We start from the raw sequence: 22,647 nt of genomic DNA on the forward strand, positions 1-22,647 counted from the left end.
TCCACAGAAGAACATTTAACTTTCCTGGGGCAATCAGAGAAGGCTTTGTAGAAGAGGCAACTGAGTTGAGTCTTAAAAGATGTGTAGAAGTTCGAATGTGTGAGTAAAGTATGGAAGAGCTTTCCAGCTTCAAGATACTGCCTAAGCAGAGACACCAAGTAAAAGAAGAACATGGTCTATTCTTGGTATTTGGGTTGGCAAATAGATTGGTGTGTCAAATCACATAATGAACTGAGGGATGTAGTAGGATACAGGCCTCTAAATATAAATTGGGATGTGAACATGAAGAACTTTTAATGTTTCGCTAAGAAATATGAGCATTATTCCTGGGTAATAGGAAATCACCGATTACTTGTAAAGAGAGGAGTGCCATTGTCCAAACTGAAATCAACATATTTGGTAATTTCGGCATGTGATTTGTAGGGAGAGAGAAGCAAGTGCAAATCTTTGGTTAAAATTCACCATTATAATTGCTTATATAGTCAAGTTCATTGTCCACATTATTCATCTTCTCAGCTAACGTGGGCAAAAGAAAGCTGACTTGTGGTTGTGAGACTGTGATGAAGTAGAGATCTTGACTTTTGCCTGTTTAGATGTCCTCTGTAGACTCTGTGCTCATTAGTCCAGAGGTGTTAGTTCTTCAGTTCCTTTTATAAGTGTTTTGTTATTTTGTCATTGGATAATAATGGATGTGTCAGAGTAAATATGTCTCAACTGTCTGAGAAATGCTTTCCTGCCATAGAATATAGTCACATAATTTTTGAGGTGATGTATACTTTTCTTGTGAAGCCTAAGCTTGTTAGCAAGGTCTGGTCTTTGACTATGTTTTTTTTTTTTTTTTTTTCAGGTAAAGGATGGAACACATCCTGTTAACTCCTAATTTGCTCTTCCAGGCAAGACTTTTCAAAACCTTCTGTCATGTTGAGTATACAGCTCAGGAATAGTTGAATAGTTACAAATGGTCAATTTGTTTCATTGTAGAAGTAATATAGGGAAAAAGAAGAGGAGATTAAGTGCAAAAATGATCAATTTCCACCTCTAAACTCAACATTTGAAGTCAGAAGGAGTATATTTCCTTATGCTCAACTGTGTAAGACATTTGGATTTACCTATTGATTCATTTGACTGACTGGTTTATCAAGAAAAACATTAGCCATATGAAGGATTGGAAGGTAAAGTGACGAGGGATTATAAAGCTCAAGCCAAGGGACAGACAATTGAACCTCAAAATCAAAGTTGAACTGTGTACGGCAGATGTAAGCTCATCAACCAAATTTTTTCCCCAAATCTAATTGATATAAAGTTCAGTACTAGGTGCTATGGAGGATACAGAATATGTCAAACAAGGTATATACACTTGAAAGAAAAAACTATCCAGTAAATGTTCATTAATCACATAAGTAGTAACCGACAGTAGACGTAATACTGTATTTAAGAGGTCAGAAGAGGAGAGCGTTTTATGGACTTGGTTGGTCAGGGAATGTCTGTGAAGGAGGTAGTAGGACTTGGCGAGTGTTGACATGACATCCACCACTTTGCTCCCAGGTCTTATCAATCATAAACAATTTCAACCCATTGAAACTTCTTTTTGGACAGTGATCCGAGGTAGTTAAAAATATAAGAAATATTTTGTTTTGTACTGAGTTCTACTCTGATTAGTTACTAAATGAAGACAATTTCCCATAAGTTCTTCTAGAGATGAGAAAATTAGTTATGGGTGAGCATAGTCCATTAATTATTTCATGTACCTGAGGACCTCCAGGGAATGTCATCGCTTCACAACGTAGTCCCAGAGTGTTAAATTTTGCATTTGATTCCCTGCATTTGCTGAAGATGAGCAGAATTGGATGACTCCCTGTTGACTAGGCATCTGAAGCAGCTACTATGCATTGTTTATTTCCCCAGAGAGCAAGAACTCTATAACATCCCTCTTTTAGTCAAATTATGCTTCTTTCTCCCCAAAGATTTTCACATGCAAGTAGAGTGGATAAACTGTAGGAGTTCGTAGTCACAGGCCTCTAGGAATAGAGAAATACCGCTTTATTGCTTTAAAGATTATTTTTAATTATGGGCTATTTTGAACATGCAGGAAAGCATAGAAAATAATGTAACAAAAAGACCATGCACTCTTGACCTTGATTTGATAGATGTTAACGTTTTGCCATATTCTTCTTGCTTCAGATCTCTCTCTCTCCCTCCTTTTAAAGAGAGAGAATAATTATCAATACAGCTAATGCTTCCCTCCTGCATCACTTCCTCTGTCCTGTCTCCAGAAGTGGTTGCTATTCTAAAGTTGGACTGTATCATTTCCCTGAATAAGTAAATTTTTAATGCCTGTGTTGATATCAAGAAACAGAATATACTGGCATTTATGTGTTTTATGATTTTACATAAATGATATCAGAGGGTATGTATCCCTGGACCTTTCTTTTTACACTCAGCAATTATGTTTTTGAGACTTAACCCTATTGATGCATGTAAATCTAGGATACTCATTTTAACTGTTGTATAGTATTTCATTGTCTGAGTCAGTCATGGTTTGTTTAGACTCTTTCCTTTTGTTTTCTATCACTAAGGCCGCTTTTGCACATGTGCATATTTCTTTGGGGAGAATACTTGAAAGTGGAATTGCTATGTCATGACTTAGTGTAGGCTCTATTGCTGAAAGTCAGCAAATTTGTCATGTCTCTAAGACAGAAGTTTATGTCTTGCTCATGTAACAACCCAGAGCAAGTGCTTATGTCGGTGGGTGGTTCTCCTCAGTGAAGGAACTCAGGGACTTATGCTTCTTCCACTGGTGTCTCCAACTTCCCCTGGGCTCCTCATGGACTACGTGCAGCTGGGAAGAGTGGAAAGACCATGCAGGAGGCACATTCACCCTCCTAAAAGCTCTAGGTTGGAATTGGCACAAACCGCTTCTACTCTTCCCAGAGGGATCACTGATTCGTTGTTTACATATACTCCATGAGCAATATTCTTAGTGTGGAAATCACTCAGAGTAGGAGTTGTCTTTAGCCCTTTACCCTGGAAAACTTTCAGGTCTGCTTCCACACTCTGACCTGGATTATTATGGATGATAAAATTGCCCTAGATTTTCTCCTTGTGGGACAAGGTGGAGTCTGTGCAATAACAAATACATTCCACTGTACCTGGATTAATATCTCAGGCCAAATAGAGAGTCATACCAAAACATAAGGAGAAATGAACCTTGCTTCCTAAGGTAGGCCCTGACAGTTTGCGGTCCTTTTCAGTTGGTTGAGTCTGGACTGGAGGTAGCTGAAATCAATACGGCAGGTCAGCCTCATCTTACCTTAATGAAATACCGCATGCGGCAAATTGACACATTTAGTCCTAGCCTCAGTTGGTATGATTTATCAGTGACTGACTGAGTGGTGTACTCAGAAAAATTTGCCAAAAGCCAAGGTCTTTTAGAAATAAGGAGTGGATATTGTTGGAAGTCAATTCTCTATGGGTCTCTGACATTTCTGCACAACTGCAAGCAGAGGCATTGATTACCTTTTTCTAGACCATCTTGACTATATTTTCCTCATGATCATGATTATCTACCTTGAGCAAAGAGCAGTCATGCTTATTGTCTGTTATAAAATAATTAAATTTCCTAAGCTCAGGGTTCCTCTACCGTAACTCAACCCACTGCGTGTGCAGGTGTCATCTGGCACAAGAAAATGCTGATACTCTGGCTACTGTCATTTCTGTGAGTAATGAAGTCCTTTGTCTCTGATCCAGGAGTCTCATATGTTCTGCTAGCATTCATGATACTGTGGCAGGCTAACTTATTTGCTTACAAGTAGGGGAAAAATTTCAGCTTCTTCAAAATTCTTACCAATGACAAAATAAAGTTAACACAATTTGGGTGATCTTGGGCAAGGCACCTAACAACTGTGGTTCTGTTATTCTATATATTTTATAAGTAAAAGGATTTGAGTTAAACTAGATTACTGTTAAGACCCTTGAGAGTTCAAAGAGCTATGATTCTACGATTCTATGGGACAAAGTCTTAGTCCCTTGCTCAGCATAAGCCCACTAGAATGGGCATTCGAGAGACCCTTGTTGATGCCAGTCAACATCTTTGGCTACTTCTCCACTTCATACTTTATTCTCCTCTGTCTTGATACCTTATGCCTTCATGTCTAAGGCAATAAGTAAATGGTTAATTCCTCAGAGGCAGTTTGAGAAACCATTATTTTAAAAAGGACAGTTCCATAGTTGAAGACATAAAAGGCACTTTAAATCTCTAATCTCTAATTTGGTGGTGATGTAAGGGAAGTCTGTGTTTTGTATGGCCTCTCTTTCAGCAGACAGCAAATCTATGCAGTTCTGCCCATCTTGGCTTGTCTGAGCAGCATCAAGGCAGTAGGAGTCTGCATTTTATTGTTCGCCAAATAGGGAGGTTAGGAAGCTAAGCAAAGGGCACTAACTCAAGAGACCTAAGTTTGGGTGCCCTTATTTGTTCTGAATATCAAATCAGTTGTCTTTCTTGTTGTTGAAGGTTTTGCACTGGCGAACTTGGTTGCTAGTGATATTTTTCCACGTGGGACTCTGTAAGGCTCGACTGAAGGGTGGAGGGCAGTGAGAGAGGCCCGAGAGAGCTGGGTTTCGCAGCGTCCTAAGGCATGACTGTGACTGAGCCGTTTGTTCTTTGCACCTCAAATTATTCTTTAACTCAAATTCTATTGTTCATATACGTGATGGGAGGTGAGGGTCAAATTTGGTGCGGACTTGATTGACAGGACAGAGGCACAAGCCTGGAGGGGAGAGAGAAACACTGCAGGGAGAAGCCACTGCTCACGCAGAGGCAGTCCCAGTGCTCTGGAGCTTGCTTGCCTCGCTCACTTCTCTAATCAGTATATTCAAGCCCTAGACCTCAGGGCCTGCGAATCAACACACTTGCTTATTTACTGCTCCTGTGCTGGAACACTGAGCAGCACTGACTGTACAGCTACCTTTTCTATCTCTAAGGCCAGTGCTAGGAGGAAACTCTTGTCATTCCTGGTCCTGAAGTCTTTCACACCAGAGAATTACATGCATATTTTCTAACGTAAGATGCTGCACAATCCTCATAAACTCTGTGACTCTCTTAAATATTCTCAAAGTGCTGCTGCTACCTTTGCACACACTACTTTTTCCCCTCTGAGGGGCATTTTCTTCTGTGTTTTTCAGGCCTGCAATTCCTAACTTAAAAAAAGAGTAAGATCAATTATCAAGGGAACTTGCTTTTTTGTTATTAAGATCCTGAACCACAAGAGGGTCTGATTAAATTAACCGCAAGTTTCAGAGCACAAGCAGTACCCTGTTTAATCTTCAATTTTCTTATTCATACAGGAGTGATAGCAACACTTTCTCACTTCCTATTACATCAGGCTCCCTTTGCATGGGAGACACTTCCTGTTGCTAGCTCTGAAAAGACACGTGTCTCATAAATGGGAGTCAGAATAGATCAGTGTTATATATCTTTGAGGACATTTGTTACCTATAAAATAATGTATGAGAGAGAGGAGGAATATATTCTAGGTAGAAGCAAATATTTCATATTTTTACAATCACATTTTCTCAGAAATATAGCGTATCCAAATATTCAACACATGAAAAGGGAGCATTATGTCTGCTCCTTTTTTCTTCCCTCCTCACTTGACTGTGTTTTTCCTTACCTGTCTTATCTTTTCATTTTAGTTCTGTGCTTCACCTTGTCCTCCCCTCTTATCCCCTACTCTCTGAATTTATTAATCAGGTAATCCATCTTTACCATGTAGGCAGTGCCATCATCACAAATCCTGCAGTTTCTCAGACTGACTATAAAGTAAACCTTTTTGAGAAACCTCGGAATGGTGACTGGTTGCATAAAGTAGATTATGCTGTCTGGAGTACCCCGGAAATTGTTGTATTCCACTTATTACCTGTCTTTGAAATGAAAATATCAAGATAGTTTATCTTCGAAATGCTCCCCTCCAGACTATGAGGTTGAAAACTTAATAGTATCATGAATTCAGTTTAAAACAACAATCTATTTATTCAAGATACTCTCTCTCCAATACCATACCTTGGAAATGTCCTCAATAACACTATATATTTTAGTATTGTTTTTATTACCCTAATTTATTGAGGCCAAAAGTGTAGTTGGGGCTGGGAGGGGCAGGAAGGCAGGGAAAGAGGGAGAGAAAAAGAGAGAGAGAAGGGGATTACCTTTTTAATGGGGTTATAATCTAAAGTCTTCCTGAAGATGGAAGCATTTCAGAAATGTGATTTGCTCTGTAGTTTTGGTCTTTGTCTTTTTCAAATACATGCTACCTTAGTGAAAGAGTCATCTATTACTTTGATGATTCCACTTGATATTCTCTAACAGTAAGACTTAAAGATAGATAAATTTAAGGCTGCTCACTTATTTCTTTCCCCTCAGAGGACTGGTCAGAGTTGCAAGCAAAAGTTGAGTCTATTTCTCACAGCCGTCTCTGTATATACACCGGTGGTTCTTACCTGGGGGTGATTCCCTCTCACTTTCAAGGGGTATTTGGCAATGTCTGGTGACATTTTTGGTTGTCACAGCTGTGTGCAGGGGGCTGTTACTGGCACCTAATTAGTAGAGAATGGAGATGCTACGAAACATCCTGCATTGTACATTATAGCTCCCACAACAAGGAATGATCTTGTCCTAATGTCCATAGTGCTGAGGTTGAGAAATCTGGATTTACACTAACCAGACCCAGAAGCAAATGGTGAAGGCAGGTGACATAGAAGAGAAGACAGTAAGGAAATAAAAATAAATTGGAAAATTACTGCAGCCCTGATATCCCCATTCATATATGCCATTTCTTCCACTTACTCATCATAGAACTACCAGTAAATAAATATAACTATTCTTGCTTTTACTTTTTTCTTCAGTCAAAGGAGGAATCTAAGGCCATGAGAAGTTAAGTGATGTGCTTTAAGTCACTTGGCTTAGCAAGTGTGATCTAAAGCCTATGGTTTTCCTCTTTCCCCTTGTTGAGAGCAGGAGACAATTATTCCATTGAGAGAATTGAGACTGGAGAGAATGGAGGCTGGACTGGTATGTTTTAGCAATAGATTTAGATATGTGGGTGCTCATATTTATATCAAATAGCCAAACGACCATGCATTTCTGGGATGGTTTTAACTTTAAGTACTTGGAAAACTTTTATTTGTCTCCGGATGTTTTCTTTGGAAAAATATGGCCCTTTCTCCTTTTCTATGTTTGTTTTTAAATCATACTTAAGAGACTTCACTAATCACATAGACGTTGACCTGTGGTGTGTGATATATGACATAAAGGGTCTAGACAAAGGACAGCATGCCATTGGTCATGAATTAAGAACACATAGATGACAGATGCTCCAGACCAAAGGCTTTAGCCAGGAAAGAATAAGTTCCTGAAATGAAAGTTATTGAACATAAAATGTCTCATCAAAAGAACTGGATCATCTTTTCTTCTGGCTATCTTGAAGAAGAAAATAGATTTTCATTCATTGGAACAATTTAGTACTTTTTTCCTTGACTATCCTTATAACGAGTTAGTTTTCCTGTTTACAGTCACATTTTTGAATAAAAGGAAAGAATAGGGTAAAAAAATTGGTATCAAAGTTCAACCTCTTTGGGCACAATTAAGCATTGATGACAAGTGATAGTGGAAAATCATTCCTTCCCATTGACCTCTGACCTTCTAAAACAGAATTCAGTCAAGCACCACTTAACAATGGGGATACGTTCTGAGAAATTCGTCATTAGGCAATGTTGTCATTGTGCGAACATCACAGGGTACGCTTACACAAATGTAATGGTACGTACAGTCTATTACACTCCTAGGCTATATGGTACTAACATTCTGAGACCACCGTCATATACGCGGTCTGTCGTTGGCCGAAACATTGTTATGTGGCACATGACTGTTCTCAGGAGTAGGGCCTGGGCATTTCTACTTTCTCTAAGTTCCACAGGAGATTTCGTTTTAGTAAGCATGGTATAGTACTTTGCATTTAGCACTACTTCATAATTACTTCTTGTTAATGGTGGTTACCTTGGTGGTTGCCCAACCTACCTGCTCTTGGGCCAACAGAGATCCCAATCCCAATCTACTTTTATTAGACTTTTAAATGGGTTGTTTCCCCAAATGTTTAAGTAGAATGGCTGTGAATAACTTTTAAAAGCATCAAGCTATTGCTATAGGAAAATAGTACAAATATTTCATAATAGAGTTTTAAACTTCTGGACATTCAACCGCTCTGAGTCTCGGGTTCTTAATCTGGAAAATGGAGATGACAGCAAAATCCTCACCTCTTTTATGAGTTTAAGGATAAAAATGAAGTAATATATAAAAGCACTTAGTAAACTGAAAAAAAATGTAAGATAATGTTGGTATATTTTTTACGATTTGACACTTCATTATACTTATTTTTGGCAACTTGGGTCTTTGAACTTCACCTTGTTTTAGAGAGTCATTCTAAATCTACGTCTTTTAAACAAAATTCTTCACCTGATACAGGAATCCCTTTACAACAGAGATTTCAAACTCTGAGTACACAGGCCTAATCAGGCTCATGGATTTGTGTGGTTTAGCTTGCTCAGTGTTTAAATATTTTTTTAAAAAAATCAGTTGCTAATACTAAAAATCAAGAGATTTCTTATAAAAATTTGGAATTCTGATTTATATTGAGAAACCAGAGTACTTAACCTATGTACCCCCAGGGCAGCAATCAGCTCTAGATGAGTAACCTTGTCAAGATCCTGTAGGCGTGCAAATTTGTCACCCACATGCTGCAACAGAGGTTCTTCAAGTATGGTCCAGGACCAACAGAGTTTGCATCACTTGGGAATTTGTTAGAAATGCAAATTCTAGGGCCTTCCTCCAGACCTACCAAATCAGAGGCTCTGGAAATATGGCCTAGCAAACTGTCTTATCAAGCTTTCTCAATGATTCAGACACACTCTAGAGTTTAAGAGCTACTGCTCTACAATGTGCCAGTCAGATGGTCCGAGGACTTCTTTATAAACTTGTCTAGTGTTGGATAACTCACTTTTGCCTCTGATTGTCATAGAGTCCTTCCTTTTATTGAGCCACATTTTATTTTCCTGTCACTTTCACCATTGTTGGCTTTTCTTTTCTTTGCTCTTTTTGGACCTGAGATAACTAAGAAAAACAATGTCCTTGTGGTCCTTAGCATTTTCAGTAAACAGCAGCAATTTATGGTGACAAGCCCTTCTGACCCCAAACTGATAGAACTCTTGTCACTCTTTGACATCATCCTTGTCTTACCCCTGTCTGTTGAGCACATCCTTAAAAACCTCAACTCCTCTTCTTTCAAAACTAAGCAATTGTAAGCAGCCGCAGAAGGAATGCAAATCTGGGCTTTTATTTTGATATTTCTCCCAACATTGATTAGATAATTTCTGATCTGTTTTATTGTTTTGTACCAGAGTGTGAAAATTTCTAGAGTTTATTCTCCATTGGTGTTCTCTCCTTGAGGGAAAATTCATAGTATAAGAACTAACTGTTATAATATGAAACCAATATTCTTATGAGATTTGTAAATTAAATTTTCTTTCCAACTTTTGTTTAATATATTCAGTGTCACCTTGTATGGCAACTGAGATAATTTTGTGTATCCTATCAATTTGTTTCTTGTCTGACATCTGTGTTTGTTTATATAGCTTTCAGAAGTGGAGAATTCTGTCGCCAATTAATGTTGATGGTTTTGAGTTAGAGAGAAGAGTATGCTTATAAATGAAAGTTTTTGCTTTTAAGTTGTGTTTTATTATAGCTGAGTGTTTTCCAAATAAATTTTCACTGACTTTGTTGAATACTTCAATTGGGTAACAGAATCACAGGCTTTCAGAGAAGTGGGGCTCAAATATAATTTTTATTTATAGGAATTTCCTCTGCAGTTGAACAGGGAGACAATTGAAAATACATTAAAGGAATATCTTTAAGTAATTGACCAAGTATATCTTTCTTTGTGAAGGTAAAATCTTTGGCTAAAGCAACTGCTCAAACAGCTTTAACAAGAACGTTGTTAAGAATATTATCTACGAAAATAAGAATTCCTGATTTCTGATCTTCCAGATTGGCTGAAGAATTACCTAGAGGCCTTATTAAAAATATTAATTCAGGGGCCTGCCTGGTGGTGTAGTGGTTAAGTTTGCATGCTCCGCTTCGGCAGCCCGGGGTTCATGGGTTCAGATCCTGGGCGTGGACCTAGCACTGCTGGGCAAGCCACACTGTGGCAGCATCCCACATAAAATAGAGGAAGATTGGCACAGATGTTAGCTCAGTGACAATCTTCCTCCGGCAAAAAGAGGAAGATTGGCAACAAATGTTAGCTCAGGGACAATCTTCCTCACAAAATTAAAATTAACTTAGGGGCCAGCCCTGTGGCCTGGTGGTTAAGTTCAGCATGCTCCACTCTGGCAGCCCAGTTGTGGGTCTTGGGTGCATATCTATACCTCTTGTCAGTGGCCATGCTGTGGTGGTGTCCCATATACAAAATAGGGGAAGATTGGCACAGGTGTTAGCTCAGGGCGAATCTTCCTCAGTAAAAAAAATCTATATATTAATTCAGTAACTCTGTGGTGGGAACTGGGAAGATTTATGTTACAAACCTTCCCAGGTGGTTTTTAATATGCAGCTGCATTTGGGATCCACCATGCTGAATCACACACTGTCTCCTCTATGAAGGTACAGAAGAGAAAATTTTTCAGTCCATAGGACACAGGAAATGCTACGTTTCTCCAAAGCAGTTGCTATGTTTTGATCCTGTGGACATTACAAATCTTATAAATGATTGCTTTTGCATTTTTGATTTTCACTGTTAGTAAGCTCAGAGGCAATGTTGACAAGCATTAGCTTTTTTTTAAGGATTTTCCAGAAGACATTTTTATATCTTTCTCTATATTTTTTACTCTGGCTTTATTTTAACATTCTTCTCATTATTTTTTTCACTCTGATGTCTCTCTTTTCACTTACTTTATTTTTTATGGTATTTAAAATATTTTTTGAAGTCATAATCACTTTTAGTATAAAACATAATATAAATAAATATAATAACTGTAGCAAAAAGACTGTCATATGAGTCATTAGTAGAGCTATTTTAGGGAGTGTTACTTAGTAATCCTGAATTAACTGCTGATGAACTTAGAACTTTCTTTTCCATATGCAATTCTTCAATGACAGTAAACTAAAGTTAGGAAAAAGAACCATGGTCATATAGTATATGGAATGATACATTCCGTATCCCATTTTAGGAGTTTTACAGTGCACATTACAGCTTCAAGACTCTGAAAAGACTGGTCATAAAGATATTTAAAAATCTTAGCCTAACACTTTCCAAACTTTTTAAAAACCAAACGACCATCCCTTTCTCCTCCCAGAGCACCGTTAACATTTCCAGAACAGTATTTTATTTAGGAGATACTGTGTTATTGCTATGTTTGTAAGTGTTGTACATCAATATGAATGAAACAAGGAAAGCTATTGTGTTAGGTGAGCAGAAACGGTTAAGCATAGCTGGTAGAAATAAGCTGAGCTAAGTGAGTAAACTTTAGGTAAAGTGTCCTGGTCAATTGGCACTTGTGAAGGAACAGATGTAATAAGGAGAAGAAAACGTTATAGGATATTTGTATTCTTGCAATTGCAGAAAGAAAAGCACACATTTGAAGTACAACCAAGTGAAGCTGAAATCCTAGCTGAGCTGAACTATGGTTCAGTCTCCTGGTGCTCACGGCATTGCACTAAGGTGTTGTGCAAATAAAGTGAATAGTTGAAGTGGAGTAACATCCAACGGTAGGGGGAGAGTCTGTGTGGGGAGAAGTAGGGAGAAATTTAGGCGAGTTTATGTGTCAGAGGATAAAAGCATAAGGAGAAGAATTTGTGTATGTATGAAAGAATTAAGAGAAGAATTTGTGTATGTATGAAATAACTACAATCATTTTGAAGGCATGAGGTCTCCCTAGGTTTTGCAGACAGGTTGTACCTCCTGACAACCTTTGTCAGAGCATGAATAAATGAAATGTTTTGTGTGCCCCGTTCTACCTTAATTTTCCTATCTATTTTACCAGGGGGAACAGGGAGAAATAGTTCATTCTAGAGAAATTTTGCTCTGTTGAAGGAAATGTTTTATGTGACCTCCTATTAATTGGCCACTTAGTCACTCCAACTCTCAGTCTACTTTAAATCATGTTAAACATTGCCCTTTCCTTTGAATGAACAGAAATTAAAGAGAGGTGGTGCGAAACTGATTTAATACAATCCAGTTTGGAAACATCAAATGTGTGAAGGTATGATCTAAATTGTCCATAGAAATAAACGTTGAGTCCAGCACCTAAATAATTCAGGGAGGACCTAATGAGAGATGGGCATGAACTTAGAAAACCTGAGACAGTCTGCCCAGAGGAAACTGTTGATGGGAGGGACTCAATAGTTACTGTAAGAAGATGCTATATTTTCATCAGGTCAATAGGAGCAAGACCAGTCAATGGAGACTCTGGGGCCCAGAGAAGTGAGTGGGCTGAAATAGTTTTAGTAATCACTTGCAAGGCAATTTAAACTATTAACATCTCAAGAAGGTCAATTCCATGGTTTCTGTTGCATCATCAAGTTGATCACCTGAGCCCATTCTCCTTTCTAGGTGGCCATGTTTATTAACTGGGAATCTTCTCTGTCAATCTTTCCTTTCTGGAGAAAATCTACTTCTTTTATCTCTATCAACTTATCTCTGTTTAAATTAAATTTTTGGTAAAATCTTATCCAAATTGTATTTTTTTAATACAAATATCTGGCTTTGCTTTTATTGGGCATGGAATTCTTTATAATAAAGTTTCTTCTTTTTCATTTATTCATTTATTCAGCATATGGTTTTCAGGAAATGTCATGGGAAACTTACACAATAAAAAACAAGACATTTTTCTCATTTTACGCATATTCCTTAGCTTCTTCTAATTTATGTTTCAGATGTTTCCTGTGCCACTTTAAACTATTTTGGTATTTTTCTAAGAATAGAGATTTAACATAATATTTAGGTAGATCAAACAAAACATTTTTGTATCTTTTTCTTTTTGGTGAGAACATTTAAGTTACTCTCTCTGCAAATTTCCATTGCACAAAGCAGTGTTATCAACTATAGTCACCATGTTATACATTAGATACTCAGAATTATTCATCTTACAACTGAAAGTTTGTACCCTTTTACCAACCTCTCCTTAGTTCCTCAATGCCCCCACCCCCAATGCCCCGGAAACCACTTTTCTATTCTCTCCTTTTTTTTTTTTTGTAGATTCCACATGTAAGTGATGCCATGTGGTATTTGTCTTTCTCTGTCTGGCTTATTTCACTTAGCGTAATGCCTTCCAGGTTCATTCACCTCGTTGAAAATGATAGGCTTTCCTCCTTTTTTAAGGCTGAATAATGTTCCATTTTATATGTCACATTTTCTTTATTCATTCATCCATTGAATTACGCAGATTACTTTCATACCTCGGCTATTATGGATAATGCTGCTATGAACTTGGGAGTGCAGATATCTCTTTGAAATAATGATTTCATTTGTTTTGACTATATGCCCAGAAGTGGAATTGCTGTATCATAGGGTATTTCTATTTTTAATTTCCTGAAGAACCTCCATACTCTTTTCCATCGTGGCTGCACCAGTTTGCATTCCAACCAACAGTACATAAGGGTTCCGTTTTCTCCACATGCTTGCCAACACTTGTTTTTCTTGTCTTTTTGATAAGAGCCATCCTAACAGATGGGGGGGGGGATATCTCACTATGGTTTTGATTTGCATTTCCCTGATGATTAGTGATGTTGGGCACCTTTTCATGTACCTATTGGTCATTTGTATATCTTTTTGGGGAAAATCTCTGTTCAAGACCTTTGCACATTTTTTAATTGGATTATTTGGTTTTGTGCTATTGAGTTGTATGAATTTCCTGTGTATTTGGGATATAAACCTCTTATCAGATATGTGGTTTGCTAATATTTTTCCTATACTGTCAGTTGTCTTTTCATTTTATTGATGGGTTCTTTTGCTGTGCAGAAGCTTTTTAGTTTGATGCAGTCCTACTTGTTTATTTTTGCTTTTGTTGCCTTTGCTTTTGGTGTCAAATACAAAAAGTCATTGCCAAGACTAATTTCAAGTTGCTTATCCCTATATATTCTTTTAGGAGTTCCACAGTTTCAGGTCTTACGTTCAAGTATTTAATCTATTTTGAGTTGATTTTTTATTTTTATTTCGGGTAAGATAGTGGCCCAGTTTCATTCTTTTGCATGTGTCTACCAACATCATTTATTGAAGATACATCTTTTTCTTATTGTATATTCTTGGCTCCTTTGTCAAAAATCAATTGACCATATGTGCATGGGTTTATTTCTGGTCTTTCTATTCTGTTCCATGGACCTGTGTGTCTGTTTTTATGGCATTACCATAGTGTTTTCATTAATATATCTTTGTAATATGGTTTGAAATCAAGAAGTGTGATGCCTCCAGCTTTGCTCTTTTTTCTTAAGACTGCTTTGGTTATTCAGGGTCTTTTGTGGTTCCATACAAACTTTAGGATTATTTTTTTCTCTTTCTGTGGAAAATGCCATAGGAATTTTGATAAGGATTGCACTGAATCTGTAGATTGTCTTGGATTGTAAGGACGTGTAAACAATATTAACTCTTTCAATCCATGAACATAGAATATTTTTCCATTTATTTGTGTCCTCTTCAATTTCTTATATCAATATCTTATAGTTTTCAGTATACAGATCTTTCTCCTTCTTGGTTAATTTATTCCTAAAGATTTTGTTCTTTTTGATGGGATTGTTTTCTTAATTTATTTTTCTGGCAGTTTGTTGTTGGTGTATAGAAATGCAACTGATTTTTGTAGCTTGATCTAACATGCTACAAGTTTACCGAAATCATGTATTAGTTCTAATAGTTTTTTGTGGGTCTTTAGGGTTTTATATATATAATATCATGTCATCTGCAAACAGAGACAGTTTTACTTCTTATTTCCTGACTTGGATGCCTTTTATTCCTTTATCTTGCCTATTTACTCTGGCTAGGACTTCCAGCACTATTATGAATGAAAGCGGTGAGACTGGACATCCTTGTCTTGTTCCTGATTTGAGAAGAGGGGAGCTCAGGAGGCTCCTGTGTCCCCATCTTCAAAACTGCATTCTTCTATATAAAGGAAAATTCACTCCTTGGAAAAACATTTTCTAATGAAATCTTCTTGGTTACCCTCCTACTAGCCTACCTCAAGCCATTCGTAATACCATTTAATATTTGTTAACCTAATGATTTTAATATGTAACTGGAATTACGTATAGTTCAGCTCTACAATTTAAGTAGGTAAGGGAAGAGGAAAGTTGAAGAGCTGAGTTGACTGATTGCTGAAGGATTTGTCCAGCTTGGGAGCCAGAGTTGTGGTGTTGCATTAACTGCCTTAGCAGTATGATGCTATTTCTTCCCTGTCTGTTACACATTCAGAAAAAAAGCAGAAGCCGTAAGATAGGGAATGCGAGGTAAGGTGGTGTTATGGAGAGAGAAATGGCCTGACCCAGTTTCCAATGGTAATAGTAGGAAATAGCAGTTGAGTGCCTCAAAAATTTCAGGATATTATGGCATGTTGCTGTATCTTAGCTCATTTAATCTTCACAAGGACCCTTTCAAATGATACTATTATCCCTACTTTATAGAAAACTGAGGCCCAGAGGTTAACTTTCTTAAGGCCACACACAGTGAGCGAAAGGATTCTAATTCAGATCCAGAAGTTACATTGACTCTAACTCTACTCGTATTTTTCCTACTTCCTTTCTTTGCAGATGTCAGGTAAGAAGCGAGGTCAAATAACTATGCAGCAGTGTGATGACTGTATTGGTCATGAAAGGTTAAGTTGTAATAAAATTAGCAGAAATTCTCCAAATAGCAATATTTAAAATAACAAAGACTTGTTTCTTTTTACCCTACAGATCCAACAAGGGTCAACTGAGACTTTTACTCCATGTCTCCATGGTCCTCCTCAGAAACTCAGGTTGAGGGGCTCCATGTCACTTCCAACTCAGTGAAAAATCAATGGGAGGAACAAGTATCCTGACCCATAGTGCTCAGTCGTGGGCCCAGGTGACAAGCTACATGTCACTTTCACTCCCAACTCAATGGAGAGAACCAGTTGCACGGCTCCACCCAACAACAGGGAAAGCAAGAACCACAATCCTACAGGTGCCTGGAAGGAAACAAGAAACGGATAGGGTCACGCAGTGGAATGACAACCACAGTGCTGCTGGCATTGGTTTCCCCTCACCAGCGTGACAAAACTTTCCTCTTCACTGTTTTCAGTTTCCCCTCCCATCAGTTACTGAGTACTTTTAGCTTGAGCTGTGTATAACTTTCTTTCCCATCATGGATTGTCCTACTCTCTGTCCCACCTCTAGCTACCTGTGTGCCCGTGGCCGAATTCCCTGACCACTCTAGGCCAAGTTTTATCAACCATAAAATAAGTACTTGGATTAGGAGATCTTTAAGAGACTGGCCAAATGAAAATTTATATGATTTCATGAAAAGGCAAAATAAATCCTTCTTTGATTATTTTGCACAGACCAGGCAGGTAACAAAGGCTAGATATGGCTGTGGAGACATAATTCACCAATGGAGAGATAAGGAGCTGAGGGGTACTGGTGCTGAGCAAGGATAGAGATTAAGGATAAAACACTGAGGGATACCTTAGGCTCCAATCCAAGAATTCTAAGACAGGTAGGAAATAGTGAGGAAATGATCAAATCTAGGATCCTCTGACTTTATTTTTTGTTGGTTGTTTAGTGTTTACTTAAGGTAAGCCATTTCATATGTATGTATGTGTATAAATATATATATATATTTTTTTTTTTTTTAAGGGAAAGACATTCAATGATTAACTTCACAGTTCAAGCAGAGAGCCTCTTTTTGAGGTGTCAGTAAAAAATATGAGGGCTTATGTCTTTTGGTTTGCACAGTATGATCATGATTGTTACAAATATCTTTCACCTAGTACCAAGATAACCACACTACAGCATGAGAATTTTGAAAGTTGAATAACCTCCCATCAGAAAAACCACAGAGATAAGTGACAGCAGTTGTCTTAATAAGACACATTTCCAAGAATTCAGACCACTCTCATTGTTATAACCTGCATTTTTAACTATGTACATCCTTCTCAAATTATGGCTTCCTAGACTAAACACATTGGTTCAAATACTTGAGTACATGGATTCAGCAAAGCAAGGAAAAGCTAGAGCAAATAAATGGGCCTGATATGCCACAACCAGGGCAGTGCTCTTTAGACAAAGGCTCATCATTGGTGATTAAAACAGAGGGGGGAACAGCTTCCAGGCCCTGCAAAATGGCTCTAGACACAAGCAAAGAAAAGGCTCCACTTATGCACGTTTATCTGTTTAGATCTCCTCACCAGTCTCCCTTCTCTGCCTCCTTACAGAGTAATTTTGCTAATCAGCCACCAGTCACAAGGAAACTGCCAGACAGGAGAGCTTACATAAGGACATCAAAGGTGAGAAATGGAGAGAGATTTCTGATGCCAGATCTTGAGAGTCTGGGTCCAGATCTGTGCTAAGGCTCGAAGCTGTTTTGTACTTCTTTTCCAAAATTGCTCCTCTTTCTACTTCTCTCCAATTCTTGCTTTCTTGCAAGTCCAAGCAAAATTTTAATTTTTTTAAGAAGGATCGTAGCCTGATGTCAGAAGGAAAAACATGAGCTCTGTGATGGATAGTTTTATATGTTCACTTGGGTAGGCTATGGCTCCCAGTTATTTAATCAAACACACATCTAGGTGTTACTGTGAAGGTATTTTGTAGATGTGGTTAGCATCTACAATCAGTTGACTTTAAGTGAAGGAGATTACCCTAGATAATGTGGGTGGACCTCACATAATCAGTTGAAAGTCCTTAAGAGCAAAAACAGGTTTCCTGGAGGAGGAAGAAATTCTGCCTCAAGACTGCAACATCAGGTGCCAGCCCCATGGCCAGGTGGTTAAGTTCACATGTTCTGCTTTGGCAGGCCAGGATTCACCAGTTCCGATCCTGGGCATAGACTTACACACTGCTAATCAAGCCATGCTGTGGTGGCTTCCCACATGGAAGAACTAGAATGACTTATACAGCTATGTACTGGGGCTTTGGGCAGGAAAAAAATTAAAAAAGGGGAAGATTGGCTCAGGGCCAATCTTCAAAAAGGACTGCATCAGCTCCTGTCGTAGAGTTTCTAGCCTGCTGGTCCGCCCCACCCGTTTTGGACTTGCTTGCCCGAACACGTAAGCCAATTTCATTCTCTTCCTCTCTCACTAACTAGTCAGTGTTTCTGGGGAACCCTGGCTGATACAAGCTCTTTCAAGTTATCTGCATAGTGATGTGATTGACTAATAATTAAGCTTAAATAGGAGCATCAGTACCGTTTGTGAAATGGTACCAACTTTTTTGAAGAGAAAAATTTGCTTTCATGGTATAGCTCGAAGGATGGTGGTGCCTATTCCCACCTGTTCAAACTGGTTCTCACCTGGAGTGAAATTTGCACAATTAGAATTAGCCGCATCTATTGACGGAGTAATTGGAGTAATTATAGGTGTGATTTGGAGTTGAAAGCGACAGACACTACTGGCTCTCTCTTAAATGTAGGGGAAGACTTTCCAGGTCAAAACTAAAACCTTTCGAATCTTAGAACTAGAGATGGGAAAGAGATACCAGCTATTATTCAGTCCAACTTTCACGTTTCAAAGGTAATGAAATAGAGGCCCAGAGAAAGCTAAGTGTGCTGTGCAAGGACAAATTTATCAGAATAACATATATTTTAAAATTTGTTTCGTTGCTTGAAAATGTTTTAATATTTTTCTGTACTGCTAAATATTTTACTAAAGCACATTGTTTTGGCCTGGAAGTATTGCATCGGATGCATGTGCCAGAATTAAACTGAATACCTATTTGATGTGTTAATTTATGTTCATATTTTCACTTATAGACACTGTGATAAATATCCTTATCTGTAAGTCTTTGTACACATGTTTATCATTCCTGGGAATCAGTTTCAAGAAAAGGGAATTCTGGATCAAAGGATATTTGTGTTATGAAGCCTTTGATCCCAGTTATCAAATTGTCCTCCAGAGAGATCTTACCAGTTTCTGATACTCAGTGATAGTTGAAAGCACCTGTTTCTGGCCCCCTCATCCACACTGGATATTTTCATTAACAAACAAATACAATGGAAATGGAGTCTTGTCTTCATTCACATTACTGTATTTATTAGCAAGGTTGAACATTTTTTCTAATTCTATTGGCCATTGTACTCTCTTTATGCGTTTTTAATATCCCTTCCCCACTACTTTATTGGAGTTTATATTTTATTGCTTTGTAGAAATTTTTTAAAACAATGAAATAGAGTCCACAAAACAATCCCTCCATAAAGGGTAGGTGTTATTATTATTACTGTTATTATTTTGTTGTGGTTGTTGGTATTATTTTGTTTGTTGCTGGGCGCTGTCTTATACTTAGGAAGAAAATGCTAAGGGGGCACTGCTTGGCGGCAAATAGCCTCTGTTAGGTAAAATGTGTCTCCATCTCATTGGGAAAAATTCATCAAAACATATCCCAATTATGCTGTTGATTTTAGAATCTTTCATCTGCATCCTTCAGGCAGGCTCTATTCTCCCTGGAATAAACTAAAATGTGCTTTACGCTTCAGGCACATATATAATGGCATGTAAACCACTGCACCTCTTTAGTTTCTTCTCTAACTAGGCACTGAGATTCTTTCTTTTCTTGGAAATTATGGGGATTGACCTCAGAGAATACATAAATTGCAAAGTGCCTCCTTTTTTATATAGCATTTTACATTATTCTTATTTTTTTCCCTCTAGAAAGTATAAAATTACATATCCTAAAATGGAGTCTGTGAAGCAGTTTTTTATCTTTTTAAATATTTAGCAGTACACGGTGTTTACTTTTTATGTTTCATTCTCGAATATTGTGTTTTATGGAGGACTATCAGAGGGTTTCCTTTTTCATTTTTATAGTAGGCCTCAAGTTTTTGTGGGCTTGTGTTCATTCATTTGCCTGCTGCCATGCTTAAACTCTTCCCCCAGGGCAGAAGTGGCATTTATGATCGGTCATCAAATCCTGCAGCTTTAGTGAGGAGGGTGGGAGATGACTTAGGGATGTTTGGAATAATCCATTGTGAGCAACAACTGAAAAATACTTATCAGACTCTTTCGCATGATTGGTTATGGAAAGTTTTACCTCCACAAATGAGTTAATGTATATATTAACTCATTTGATGAACACGGTTCCTGACACAGAGTAGATGCTCCAGAGATGTTAGTTGTCTTCTGTATCAATCAGAGTTCTCTAGAGAAATAGAACCAATAGAGCCAATAGAGAATAGGACCAAAAGTATGTGTATATATACATGCACACATATACAGGTAAAGAGACTTATTTTAAAGAATGGGGAATTGGCTCACCTGATTGTGGCAGCTGGCAAGTTTGGGGCAGGCCAGCAGACTAGAAACTCAGGTAAGAGTTGATGTTGAGGCCTTGAATCCGAAATCTGCAGGATGGGTCTCAGGCTAAAACCTCAGGCAGGATTTCTATGTTACAGTCTTGAGGCAGAACTCCTTCTTCACAAGGAAATCTAGTTTTTGCTCATAAGGCTTTCAACCAATTGGGTGAGTCTCATCCATATTATTAAAGGTATTCTCTTTTACCTAAAGCAACTGATTACAGATGTTAATCACATCAACAAAACCTCTTCACAGTTATCATCTAGACGAGTGTTTGACCAAACAAATGAACACCATAGCCCACAAGTTGACATGTAAAATTAACCATCGCACCTTCCTTTTCCCATGTGTGAAAGGGCATAGGGCTCTATCGGGAAGCCACCGATCCTGTCCTACCCATCTTGGTTTCATGAACTCACTGGATCCATTTAATAAACACAGGTGGCAAGAAGATTTGGGAACAGGATTGGGTGCCTTTTGGTGTAAGAGAAAGAAAAGGAGGTTTAGTGTTTGTTGGGAAAGTAAGGGCAGCAGAAGAAGAGGTAAGAGCATCCCAAAGATGATGCCAACACCTTCCTGGTTTGGCCTAGTTCTGTGCCATCACCTTTTTTGTTTGGCCTAGTTTTGTGTGTCTTTATGACTTTACAGTAGTAATGGAAGTGTTGGGGTGGAGGGAGAGCAGAAAAAGGATGGGTGTCCTCAGTACAGTGTTAGGGAACTTCCCTGCTACAAAATGGAGAGTGACATAGGCTGAGCGAAATAAGGTTTCCTGGATTCTCTGGAAGCATCCTCTATGAGTTTCCAAGAAATGCTCGGATTCTTCTTCAATATAGCAGTATAGACATGGACCAGGGTCCTCACTGAGTCCAGATTGAGGATGGGCAATGGAGACAGAATTGCTACACAGAAGAGAGTGAAATTCATTCTCCAAGTTGCGGAAGGAGAATGGGCTTGAATGAAACAAGAGTTCATCATGTGTTGGTAGTGAAGTTACTTAACCTTTCAGCTGCACTAAGTATTTAGACATGTAGGAGGATAATAATGTCAACCCCCAATGTATTTAATAGGGCAAATGAGTTAAAACTGTGATATGATTTTAAATTTATGTCAATCAGGAAATTCAAAGCACAGCACTATAATTAGAAACTCACAATTATCCGTAGAATATCCTTGTGGGCAAAATTAATGCATATTGAAAATTTTTAGCAGTTATTTTAATTCCCGATATAGCCTGGTTCAAATGAGTTGATTTCTCTATTCTGAGTATAATGGGCTACCTACATATAAGGTAAACTTCCTTTAGTGATGGAATTTTCTGTTACTTCAGAAATTTGGTGCCAATCTTTCTGCGTTCATGGTCAACAAATTAAATCAGAAAGCTACGAAGTGACATGGGGAGGTTTCTGAGGTACAGCTTGTTAATGAAGGACACTAAAGATGATTTTTGGAAACTGACTCGGCCGCTGACTTTATTAGATCCTGTCACTTTATTGTATCCTTTTGTAAGGGCTGTTTTGGTATTATGAACATATTATTTTTTATGTGGGCAGGTTAACTGTTTTCAGTCAGATAAGCAGAAACAAATCCAATAGCTGATTTTCAAGGAGGATTCTTTTAGGATTTGCTTTTGGGTAGGAAATGTATTTGCTAATACACTTGATTCGTTGCCTTTTGAAATACTTTCTTTTCAATGCTTATTTATTTTGAGCAACACAGAACACACGCACAGTAATCCCCTTCTTTTCAGTGGAGACTTTTCGCTCTTCAGGCCAAGAATCCTGAGACTCCAATAAGATTTCCCACATTGGTGTCAACAAACAATGGTACACTTGACTTAAATGTTTCCTGGGTTATTTACATAAGAGGCAATGATACAGTATGGTAATAATGAGGGAAATGAATTTTGGAAGCTCGAAAGTCACCTCCATAAGTCATCTATGGAACGCTGAGCACTACATCTTTGCATTATTAGGCTGGTATTTGTTTAATGTGATTTTTCAGAAAAAGTTATCAGAAAAGCTTCCCCTGTAAGCAGCCATATGACCTCCAGGAGGCAGTTAAGAGAAATGTAATGGCACTACTTGATGTAGGTTATATCTT

General features: G+C 38.0%; 1 long non-coding RNA gene across 1 annotated transcript in view; it reads left to right on the forward strand.

Moving 5' to 3' along the window:
* Positions 1 to 22,647, forward strand: part of LOC139076461 (uncharacterized) — a 53,722-nt gene that overhangs the window by 26,826 nt on the left and 4,249 nt on the right. Inside the window, exons 2-4 of the long non-coding RNA XR_011528092.1 lie at positions 848 to 1,090; positions 15,980 to 16,229; positions 17,479 to 17,550. This is a non-coding gene — a long non-coding RNA (uncharacterized lncRNA). The remainder of the gene's footprint in view (positions 1 to 847; positions 1,091 to 15,979; positions 16,230 to 17,478; positions 17,551 to 22,647) is intronic.

The sequence above is a fragment of the Equus przewalskii genome, chromosome 16, assembly GCF_037783145.1.
Source record: "Equus przewalskii isolate Varuska chromosome 16, EquPr2, whole genome shotgun sequence".
In the NCBI taxonomy this organism is placed as follows: Eukaryota; Metazoa; Chordata; class Mammalia; order Perissodactyla; family Equidae; genus Equus; species Equus przewalskii.